The 10,080-nt window shown below is 35.5% G+C and overlaps 1 long non-coding RNA gene across 2 annotated transcripts in view; it reads right to left on the reverse strand.

The window, feature by feature from the left end:
* The window catches only part of LOC135678969 (uncharacterized), a 10,952-nt gene extending 1,688 nt beyond the window's left edge, over positions 1-9,264 (reverse strand). For both annotated transcript variants that reach the window (XR_010515128.1, XR_010515127.1), the window contains exons 1-2: positions 8,985-9,264; positions 1-1,683 (exon numbers count right to left, since the gene is read on the reverse strand). The exon at positions 1-1,683 is cut by the window's left edge and continues 536 nt beyond it. This is a non-coding gene — a long non-coding RNA (uncharacterized LOC135678969). The remainder of the gene's footprint in view (positions 1,684-8,984) is intronic.
* Between the last annotated feature and the right edge of the window lie 816 nt (positions 9,265-10,080).

Below are 10,080 nucleotides of genomic sequence, written 5' to 3' on the forward strand. Positions count from 1 at the left end.
TTTCCAGACTATGATTCCTGAAACTAGTGTTGTGCCCATTTTTCCATTTTTGACAGAACCAACAAGATTGTTAGTCAATTGAACTATTCCTTCTATAATAGATGTAGCTTCAGAAAACTTCAATTTTGCATCACCCAACTCATGCTTCATTGTCTGGATATGTTCTTCCTTCTCCTGCAGCTTTATGGTAGTTTGGATAAGCTGCTCCTCTTTGCTGTTTGTTAGTCTTCGTAGCTCCAATATGTCATGGTTAACCTCCACCAATTTTCTCCCAGATTCAATGAGCTCAGCATCTTTTTCTTGCAAAATAAGCTGAAGAGAGGCCATCTCAGATTTCATGTGCTGAATTTGAAGTCTGGCTTCTACAAGTTCAGACTCCTTTACCTGAAGAAGTTTGCGAGCGTCACTATACTCCTGTTCTTTCTGTCCAATCTCATTTTGAAGTAATACTATCTCTTGTGTTTTCTGTTCTAGTAAAGCTCTCTCTCTTGTTAATCTCTCTTCTAGATGTTCTGTCGCTTTCCTACTAACTGATAAGTGTGTTTCAAGTTCTTCACACTGAACATATGCAGTTCTCAACTTGTTTCTTTAACTCTTAACTTCCAAATAAGCAATTTTCAATTTTTCAGACTACGACTCCAGTAAAAGTTTTTGTTCACTGAGTTCTGCTGCTTGTCTTTCAAATTGAAGTGTTTCATCTGTCATCTCTTTTCGAGATAAAGAAAGAGATTCCTGTGAATAGACCAGTTCAGACCTTACAGCAGCAAGAAGTGATCTTATTCTTATGTAGTCTCCTGAAGCCTCTTTCATATCACTTATGTCCTTTGGTGCAGCCTCTCAGTTTCCTTAACTCATTCTTTGCTAATGACCATTCTAAAGTCTTCTTTTCAAGCTCAGCCTCCATACCTTCTAGCCTCTCTCGTTCAGTTTTTCTCAATTCAAGTCTTCTTTGCTAATTAGATAAATCTTGTTCTTTTTCCTCAACATCTTTCTGATAATCTTTAATCTTTGTCTCTTGATCTTTAATTAGTGAATTGGCCTCACATATGATCTGATCTCTAAACTCAAGTTCTGATCTCAGCAGCCTGGCTTCTTCATCCTTTTTTATTACATCTTTTTGGAGTTCACCCAGTTCATGCTCCTTTTGGAAAAGTAAAAGACTGATCTAGCAATTTCATTGCCTTGCTCTTCAACGACAACCTACAGTTCCTCGATCTGCCTGAACTGAAAAATGAGATCATCATGAGCTTTATTTAGTTCTTTCTCCATTTGTTTTTGCTTCGCAAATGTAGCAGCAAAGTCTTTTTCCCACCACTCCAAGTCTTGCTTTGTCTGATCCAACTTTTGCAACACTCTCCACTCAGCATTCTTGAGGTCTTCTTCCTTCTTCTATAAAGTTGAAAATGCAGCTTCAACATCAGTCTCCGATATTTCAAGGTTCAGACCTTGTTCAGCATCCTCAGAAAGATGAGAATCGCTACTCATCATTTCTAATTTCTGCGTCTTTTCAAATAATTTCTCCAACAGAATATCAGGTTCAGTTGTACCAGAGTCACCATTACTCAAATCAGACTTTACCTTCTTCAACATTGAACTGATGACAAATGGGACAGAATTCACTCTCTTCTGACATTTATGAATCAATACAAATCTCTGTCTCTGGCTGAGAGTTGCATGAAAATTCTGCATAAGGTTGTTAACGAATTAAACATTTTCATTACTTGTTACAGAAAACAACAACAGACAGAAGGATCTCAAGAAAAGAAAACTGAAAAGGAACAATCAAAATAAGCGTAAGAAATTAGCATCACTTTTAGAAATTTAAGGATGGGTTGAAAATAAGTTGCTAATCATCGATAGTTGCAAACAAGGCATAATGTATCAGTGATACCGGGGGGCAATGCAGAATGGATTTCCGAAGAAAGCCGATAGTAGAAAAGGAACGAACTCACAATAAAACTTTAATAAGATCGAAAAGAAAACCCATCACCAAGTTTAAAATCACAAAGGGATACAGAAAGATCACTACCCCAATGATAATAAACAAGGATACAAAACTACAAACAAAATACTTACCACTCAAAGACGTATCTAAGAGATACAGAGTTTAAGAGAGTACTCCAAGAGAGCTTCTGCCAATATCATCAGTTTCTAAAGTTCTTTCTAACCCCTAAACACCAAAATAAGTGCTAGTACATGAAACAACCCTTCATGCATAGGAAATTTCAAAATTAAGTGTTTTACAACTGGTAACTAACTTCTTTAATGCATTCCTTGGTAATGAAGAAAAGCACATTGAAATAGCTGTAACTTTATCCGAAGAATGTGCTCATGAGCTGTCATATTTGAGTGAGCTGAGTTGAAAACCATGAGGCAACATTGTGGGCTGAAAAATATACCATAGCATCATCAAGGTCCATATGAGCAGATTGTAGCAAATTAAGCACTCTAATGTCAATCTCCCCTGTTTGAAAAAGACTTGTCCTCAAGTCCTTGTTTGTTTCGTCAACATGATTATGAAAAGGACTTAAATCAACAACATTAAATGTTGGGGACACTCTGTAATATTCAGGTAGCTCGATCTCATAAGTAGTTTTGCCAATTCTCTTAAGCACCTTGAATGGACCATCAGTTTTGGTTTCAATTTTCCAAATTTGGCCAGTGGAAACCTCTCCCTCCTTCGATGAATCCAGACTAAATCACTTGTATTAAACTCCACATGTTTTCTGTGTTTGTTGACAGCTTGCATGCACCTCTCATTTTGCTTTTCTTTGGTTGCTTTAACACCCTCATGCAGCTTCTTTATCTGCTTAACTCTCTTATCAGCATCTCCACTAAATTGCTTAGTTATCGAATGAGGGACCAAGTCCAAAGGACCAGTAGAATTAGCACCATAAATAACCTCAAAAGGACTCTTACCAATGCTATGATGTATGGAACGATTGTAGGCAAACTCAATTTGTGGAAGAATGAGATCCCATTGCTTAATGTTCTTGCCAACATAGCTTTTAAGTTTCCTAAGCTTCTGTTCGTTACCTCAGTTTGTCCATCGATTTGTGGATGATGCGAGCTACTGAAATTCAAAGAAGTACCCAGCTTCATCCAAAGAGTTCTCCAAAAATGACTAAAAATTTTAGAGTCTCGATTAGACACCATAGTTCTTGGAATACCATACAATTTAACAATTTCCTTAAAATACAAATCAGCAATATGAGATGCATCATTTGATTTATTGTAGGGAACAAAGTGAGACATTTGAAAATCTGTCAACAACAACCATGATAGAATCTTTGTTCCTTTGAGTTCTTGGCGGTCCCAAAACGAAATCAAGACTCATATCCTCCCATGGAGCATTTGGCACTAGTAATGGAGTGTATAAGCCAGAATTTTGACTTCTTGTTTTTGCCAAATAACACACTCGACATTGCTTTACATGTCTCTCCATATCTCTGAACATCTTAGGCCAATAGAAATTTGATTGAACGAGTCTTGTCCCTACCGAAATATACTACCAAAACACCACCATGAGCTTTAGCTAAAATTACTTGTCTCAAAGAATAAGATGGAACACACAATGCATTAGCTCGAAAAAGAAAACCATCAAACATAGAAAATTGTTGAAAGGAACCTGATTTACAATTCTGCCATATTGAGCCAAAATCCATATCATTCTCATAGAGATATTTGAATATCTCATATCCAACCACTTTAACTTTCATCGCTTATAATAAAGAATGTTTTCTACTCAATGCATTAGCAACTACATTTTGAACACCAGATTTGTGATTGATTGTAAAATTATAAGATTACAAGAACTCTACCCAAGTTGCATGCCTCTTGTTTAGCTTATGCTGGTGATTAATGAACTTTAATGCCTCATGATCAAAATATAGGACAAATGGCTTGGTAAGAAGATACTGACTCCAATGAGATAAAGCTCGATAAATGGCATAAAACTCCTTGTCATAGGTAGAATATTTCCGTCTTGCATCATTCAGCTTCTTGCTAAAAAAAGCAATAGGCTTTCCGTCTTGACTCAAAACGACACCAATTCTCACATTAGATGCATCGCATTCAACTTCAAACACCTTGTCAAAATTAGGTAGTACTAAGATAGCAGCTTCGGTCACCTTTCTTTTTAAAAGCTCAAAAGTATCATTAATCTCACTAGTCTATTTGAATTTATCACATTTCAGACATTCGGTGATTGGAGGGATAATAGAGCTAAAACCCTTGATGAATCTTCTGTAAAAAGAAGTTAAGCTTCTACCTTGCTTTGATCCATCATGATTCCATTTTTTGAAACAACGTACTCTAAAAACACCACACTATGAGTAAAAAAATCATACATTTTCAGATTAGCATAAAGCTTTTGCTGTCTCAAAATAAAAAATCTCTTTAAGATGATTCATATGCTCCTCTTCGCTCTTGTTGTACACCAATATATCGTCAAAGTAAACCACAATAAAAGTCTCAATGCAAGGTTTAAGTATGTGATTCATAAATCTCATAAAAGTGCTAGGAGCATTAGATAGCACAAATGACATAACCAACCATTCATATAAGTCTTCTCTAGTTTTAAATGCTGGTTTTCCACTCATCTTCAAGCCTCATTCTTATTTGGTGATAGCCACTCCTTAAATCAATTTTAGAGCAAATAGAAGCACCATACAATTGATCAAGTAAATCATCTAATCTTGGAATGGGAAAACGATAATCCACTGTGATTTTGTTGATGGTGTGGTTATCCACACACATTCTCCAAGAACCATCATTCTTAGGAACCAACAAGGCTAGAACCACACAAGGACTCATGCTCTCCCGAATTAATCCTTTTTTCACTAATTCATCCACTTGCCTTTGAAGTTCTTCATGCTTTTTGAGACTTATTATGTAGGTTGCCTTATTAGGTAGAATAGCTCCCGAAATAAAATCAATATGATGCTGGATGTCTCTTAAAGGTAGAAGGTCATGTGGAATCTCTTCTAGTACAACATCTTGAAACTCCTCCAGGATTGGTTTCATGATTACTGGTGTCTCCTTGTGTTGTTCATACCACTAGAGCCAAAACATAACCACCCGTCTAATTCACCTTTGCATTCATTATAGGACATAAAAGCGCTAACTTCCTTCTTTGGTACACTGATTTCAGAAGGTTGTAATGGAGCTAAAATAATCTTCTTTTCATTTATTTTAAAAGAATAAGTATATTTGTAGCCATCATACGACACCATTCTATCATAATACCAAAGTCTACCTAAGAGCAAATGACGAGCGTCCATAGGAGCAACATCGCACCATATTTCATCTTTATAATATTTGCCAATAGAAAACAAAACTAAACATCTTTTAGTTACCTTGATGTCATTTTCTTTTTGCAGCCAACATAATTGGTAAGGATGTGGATGAGGGATTGTGTCCAACTTTAGCTTCTGCACCATCTCCAAAGATACCACATTCTCAAAGCTGCTACTATCGATGATCACCAAGCACACCTTGCCATGAGAAGTGCATTTAGTGTGAAATACGTTCTTTCTCACCCAACTTTCAGCCTCGGCCACATAGGACACTTGTAAGCTACGTTGCAATATAATAGACAAACTATGATTAACATAAGTAACATCTTTCTCATCATCATCATATTTTGGTTCGTCGTTGGCTTCATCTTCTCCTCCATCATTATGATCTTTAACCAAAATAACAATTCTTCTATTTAGACAATCTGAAGCAATATGTCTAAGACCATGACATTTGAAGCATTTTTGGCCACTTAGGATAGAAGAATTAGGTTTTTTTTTGCTGCCAACAGATTCCTCACCCTTGTCTTACACCTTCGATATCACCTTGCTTTGGACAATAAGCTTGGAACTTCCTCGTTTTGTATAATCTTTTTTTGAACCATACTAAGAACTCTTTTTAAACTTTTGTTGCTTTTTAATTTTTAATGCCAACTTACTCACATCATTTAAAGACTAATATGATTGCAGTTGAACAACTTTAGTAATCTCATACTTTAGACCTCCTAAGTATCTTGCAATGGTTTGCTCTTCTGGTTCCACAAGCTCTCATTTTAACATGAGATTATCGAATTCTACTGTGTACTCCTCCACACTAAGATCTTTTTGCTTGAAATCATGGATTTTGAGAAAGATCTCTTGCCTATAATTGTCAAGTAAATATTTTCTCTTCAGCTCCTTTTTCATTTTCACTCATGTCACGATCTTATTCTTCCCCTCACATTCTCTTTGTTTCTTTAGATTTTTCTACCAAAATGATGTATTCTGTCTGAGTTTGAGTGCCACAAGTTTTACCTTCTTTTGTTCTGGTGGTTTGTGAAAATAAAAAATTCTTTCTACTGTATTAAGCCATTTGATAAAGTCATCAACATTTATTTTATCTTCAAACTCTCAAAATATCTAATCTTGGGTTATATTTATTCTGCCACTCATCTTGGACTCCATGTTTTGCCCGAAATCTTCTCGACTCCCTTGGATGAGGAGGTGTATCATCATCAGAAGTAAACTCTTGGACATCAATTTCATGCTAGTTGTTTCTACTTCGAAGTTCTTCAATTATTTTATTTTATTTTTGTAGACTATACATCAATCTTCGTAGTTGCAACATCAACGACTCAACATCATCTTCAAGGCCATTACCTTCACCAACTATATCTTTTCCATTCCATCTTGTCATGATCTCTAATCTTTAGCTCTGATATCAAACTGATACCGAGGGGTAATGCAAAATGGATTTCGGAAGAAAGCCGATAATAGGAAAGGAATGAACTCACGATAAAACCTTAATAAGATAAAAAAGAAAGCTCACCACCAAGTTTAAAATCACAAAGGGATACAGAAATATCACCACCCCAAGGATAATAAACAAAGATACAAAACTAAAAACAAAAGACTCACCACTCAAGGACGCATCCAAAAGATACAGAGTCTAAGAGAGCACTCCAAGAGAGTTTTTATTAATATCATCAGTTTCTAAAGTTCTTTCTAACCTCTAAACACCAAAATAAGTATTAGTGCATGAAACAACCTTTCATGCATAGGGAATTTCGAAATTAAGTATTTTATAGCTGGTAATTAAATTCTTTAATACATTCGTTGATCATGAAGAAAAGCACCTTGAAACAACTGTTATTGTCATATTTGAGTGGGCTAAGTTGAAAACCATGAGGCAACATTGTGGGCTAAAAAATATACCATAGCATCAGCAAAGCCCATACGAGCAGATTGCAACAAATTAGGTACTCCCGTGTCAATCAGCCCAACTCGATTACAGTAAATAAGGATTTAGTAACTGATATATGCAGCAGAATCAGCTATCCAGTTAGGAATTCTATTGATTTCATAGGCTACTTCTGACATAATTAAATTCACATTAGAAAAACATAATATAGCTCATCATTCCCAAAGAAAACGATCTTCATATCATGCCCGCATAACAACTTGCTCCACTTTTCATCCTTATTCTAATGTCGTCAGCCATCATGACATAGACAGCTTGTTCATGTATACAAGCTGTTTTGAGCCAATCAAAGTTTTGAGCCAATCATTTTTGTTATTCTAATGTCGTCAGCCATCATGACATAGACAGCTTTGTTTGAATACCGTTTGCCAAGAAATCATTTTTGTTATGCTTCCTGTCAGTTTTGAGCCAATCAAAGTTCATAGATCTCTTTTCTCATCAGTCTGGTTACCTCTCATTCATTTAAATCCATGATAAATGAGAATAAAATAAAGAGAGAACTGTGACTATGACATGAGGAGGCATGAATTTTTTTTGCAACTTATCTGATGGTCTCTTGACTTACTTTAACAATGCCATTAATGCACAATGTGGTTATAAAAATTAATAACAGACTGATTGGTGTTTTTGTAATTATAACATCACTAGTTTGAAAGAGTCAATTTCATTAACTAACTAACTAAGTTGATGAATCATCCACAGCTTAAAAAATAAAATCAAGAAGACTATTTGATTACCTTGTTCAGCATTTACCAGGACATATAAGTTTTAGAAGAACGCAGATCAGAGAACAATTTTTCAAATAACTATTGTATCACAGAGCTAATAAAGACCAATTTGTTTGAATTTTTAGCAATAAAAGATGACAGTGTAACAGTAAATGTCTTAGAAAGAAACTACCAGCTTCAATGTCTTTGCCAACATCCTACTGTGTGCCATTAAACAGATTTAGAATAAGTTCATCATAAAACTGAAAATTGAATTTCTTTTCAACAATTATATGGATTATGCTACTGGTTAAAAAAACATAGGACGATAATAAAATGAGAACATATGTTGGATATGCTAATTGGGCCAGATCCTAACCCAAAAAAATCATCTGCAGAAAGCTAGTCTTACTATGTCTCATTCTTAATGAAGAATCTGCAAAGACTTTGAGCACAGAAAGCTCAAGGATGTAACAAGAACGACACGTTTTTGCTAGTGAATCATAAAACTTGTCAACTCAAGAATCCAAACCAGACTCAGATTCCCGTTACCCTATGCTGCTGCATCCCAAACAACTTCCAACACTATCCTTCATCCAGTGGAACTCAAAGACAGCAATTGGAAGCAATAGCTTGCTACCAAAATTTGTCAGCTGATTGTTCCGGATGTCGTATGTCCTCAAACGATACCCACATTCCATTGAATCATATCACATACTACCAGGATCAAAGAAAGGACAATACCAATAACTGCTACGAGTAACAATTACGGGAGTTAGCTCACCAGCGGTTTCTTAAGCGTCAAGTACGAAAAAGTTTCAATTTTGCAGCATAGTCAAGAAATTAACAATTAATTCCTAAGAAATTTATCATTTCTTTGATCAAACAGATCAAAAACGACACGGAGACAACATAATAACGAAGAAGGAATCGAGAAATAGGAAGGGACTGAGACGGAGAGGGAGTAAGAAGGACTCAAGAAGAGAGAGAGAGAGAGAGAGAGAGAATAGAAGCGATTACATGCGAGGCGCAACGGATACGAAAGGCGGTCAGTCGAGCGCCGCAGAGTGGAGCGGCGAAGGCCGCCGCCTCCCTCATCTTCGACGTTGTCCTGATCCTTCCCGGCCCCAAGAACCATTCCACCGCCGCCGAGGGGCGATCTCTGGCGTGCGATGCGGACAGAGCGGGCTTCGTGGAGAGTGGAGCCTACGCAGCCGCCGGGGGGAGGCGGTGGAGCGAAGCGACTGCGGAGGAGGACGGCGGAAATGCCACGGCGGAGCGAGCAATGAAATGATGTGGATGATGCCCACTCGTGTTGAATTAATTTCGTTTGTTTTTGGGTATATTTTATACTTATCAGAAAAATACGTAATTAATATATATATATATATATATGTATATATATATGTGTATGTATATATATATATATATATATGTATATATATATATATATATATACATACACATATATATATATATATATATATATATATATATATATACACATATATATATATATATATATATATATATGTATATATATATATATATATGTATGTATATATATATATATTTATATATATTTATTGGGCTAATGGATATGTCTAAATCAACCCATTCAAATCTTCAGATAATTTCAGAAGTTCGATAGGATATTGATTTGTTAAAAAATGAAGATTTTGACATAGTCCCTTTTATATTATAATTAGTCTTACAATAAAAAATTAGTATTTGAAAGTAACTAATAATTGATCTCGATTATTATAATCTCATAAAATTTTTATAATAGATTTTGATTAAGCAATATTCTACGGTACAAGTAGAATATTTTATCGATATATTTTATTGAGTTAATGATACGTGACTTAATTGTTGATTGGCCCTTATTCTTTTCGTATTGATTAGTCATAATTAAGTGAATATTTTTCCTATCACTTATCCCCTCAACTCTCAAGAACAATCAAATGATGGCTCAGGATCAATGTATCGAGTGACCAGCAAAGGAACATTAAGTAGATTGTAATGCTTAGTTTGAGGAGAGTGCATCAGACATATTATGATTCTTAATCCCAGAAAGGTGCGTGTTGATGCTTAACCCAACGAGGGCATATTTGAT

This window comes from Musa acuminata, chromosome BXJ1-7, assembly GCF_036884655.1.
Source record: "Musa acuminata AAA Group cultivar baxijiao chromosome BXJ1-7, Cavendish_Baxijiao_AAA, whole genome shotgun sequence".
In the NCBI taxonomy this organism is placed as follows: domain Eukaryota; kingdom Viridiplantae; phylum Streptophyta; class Magnoliopsida; order Zingiberales; family Musaceae; genus Musa; species Musa acuminata.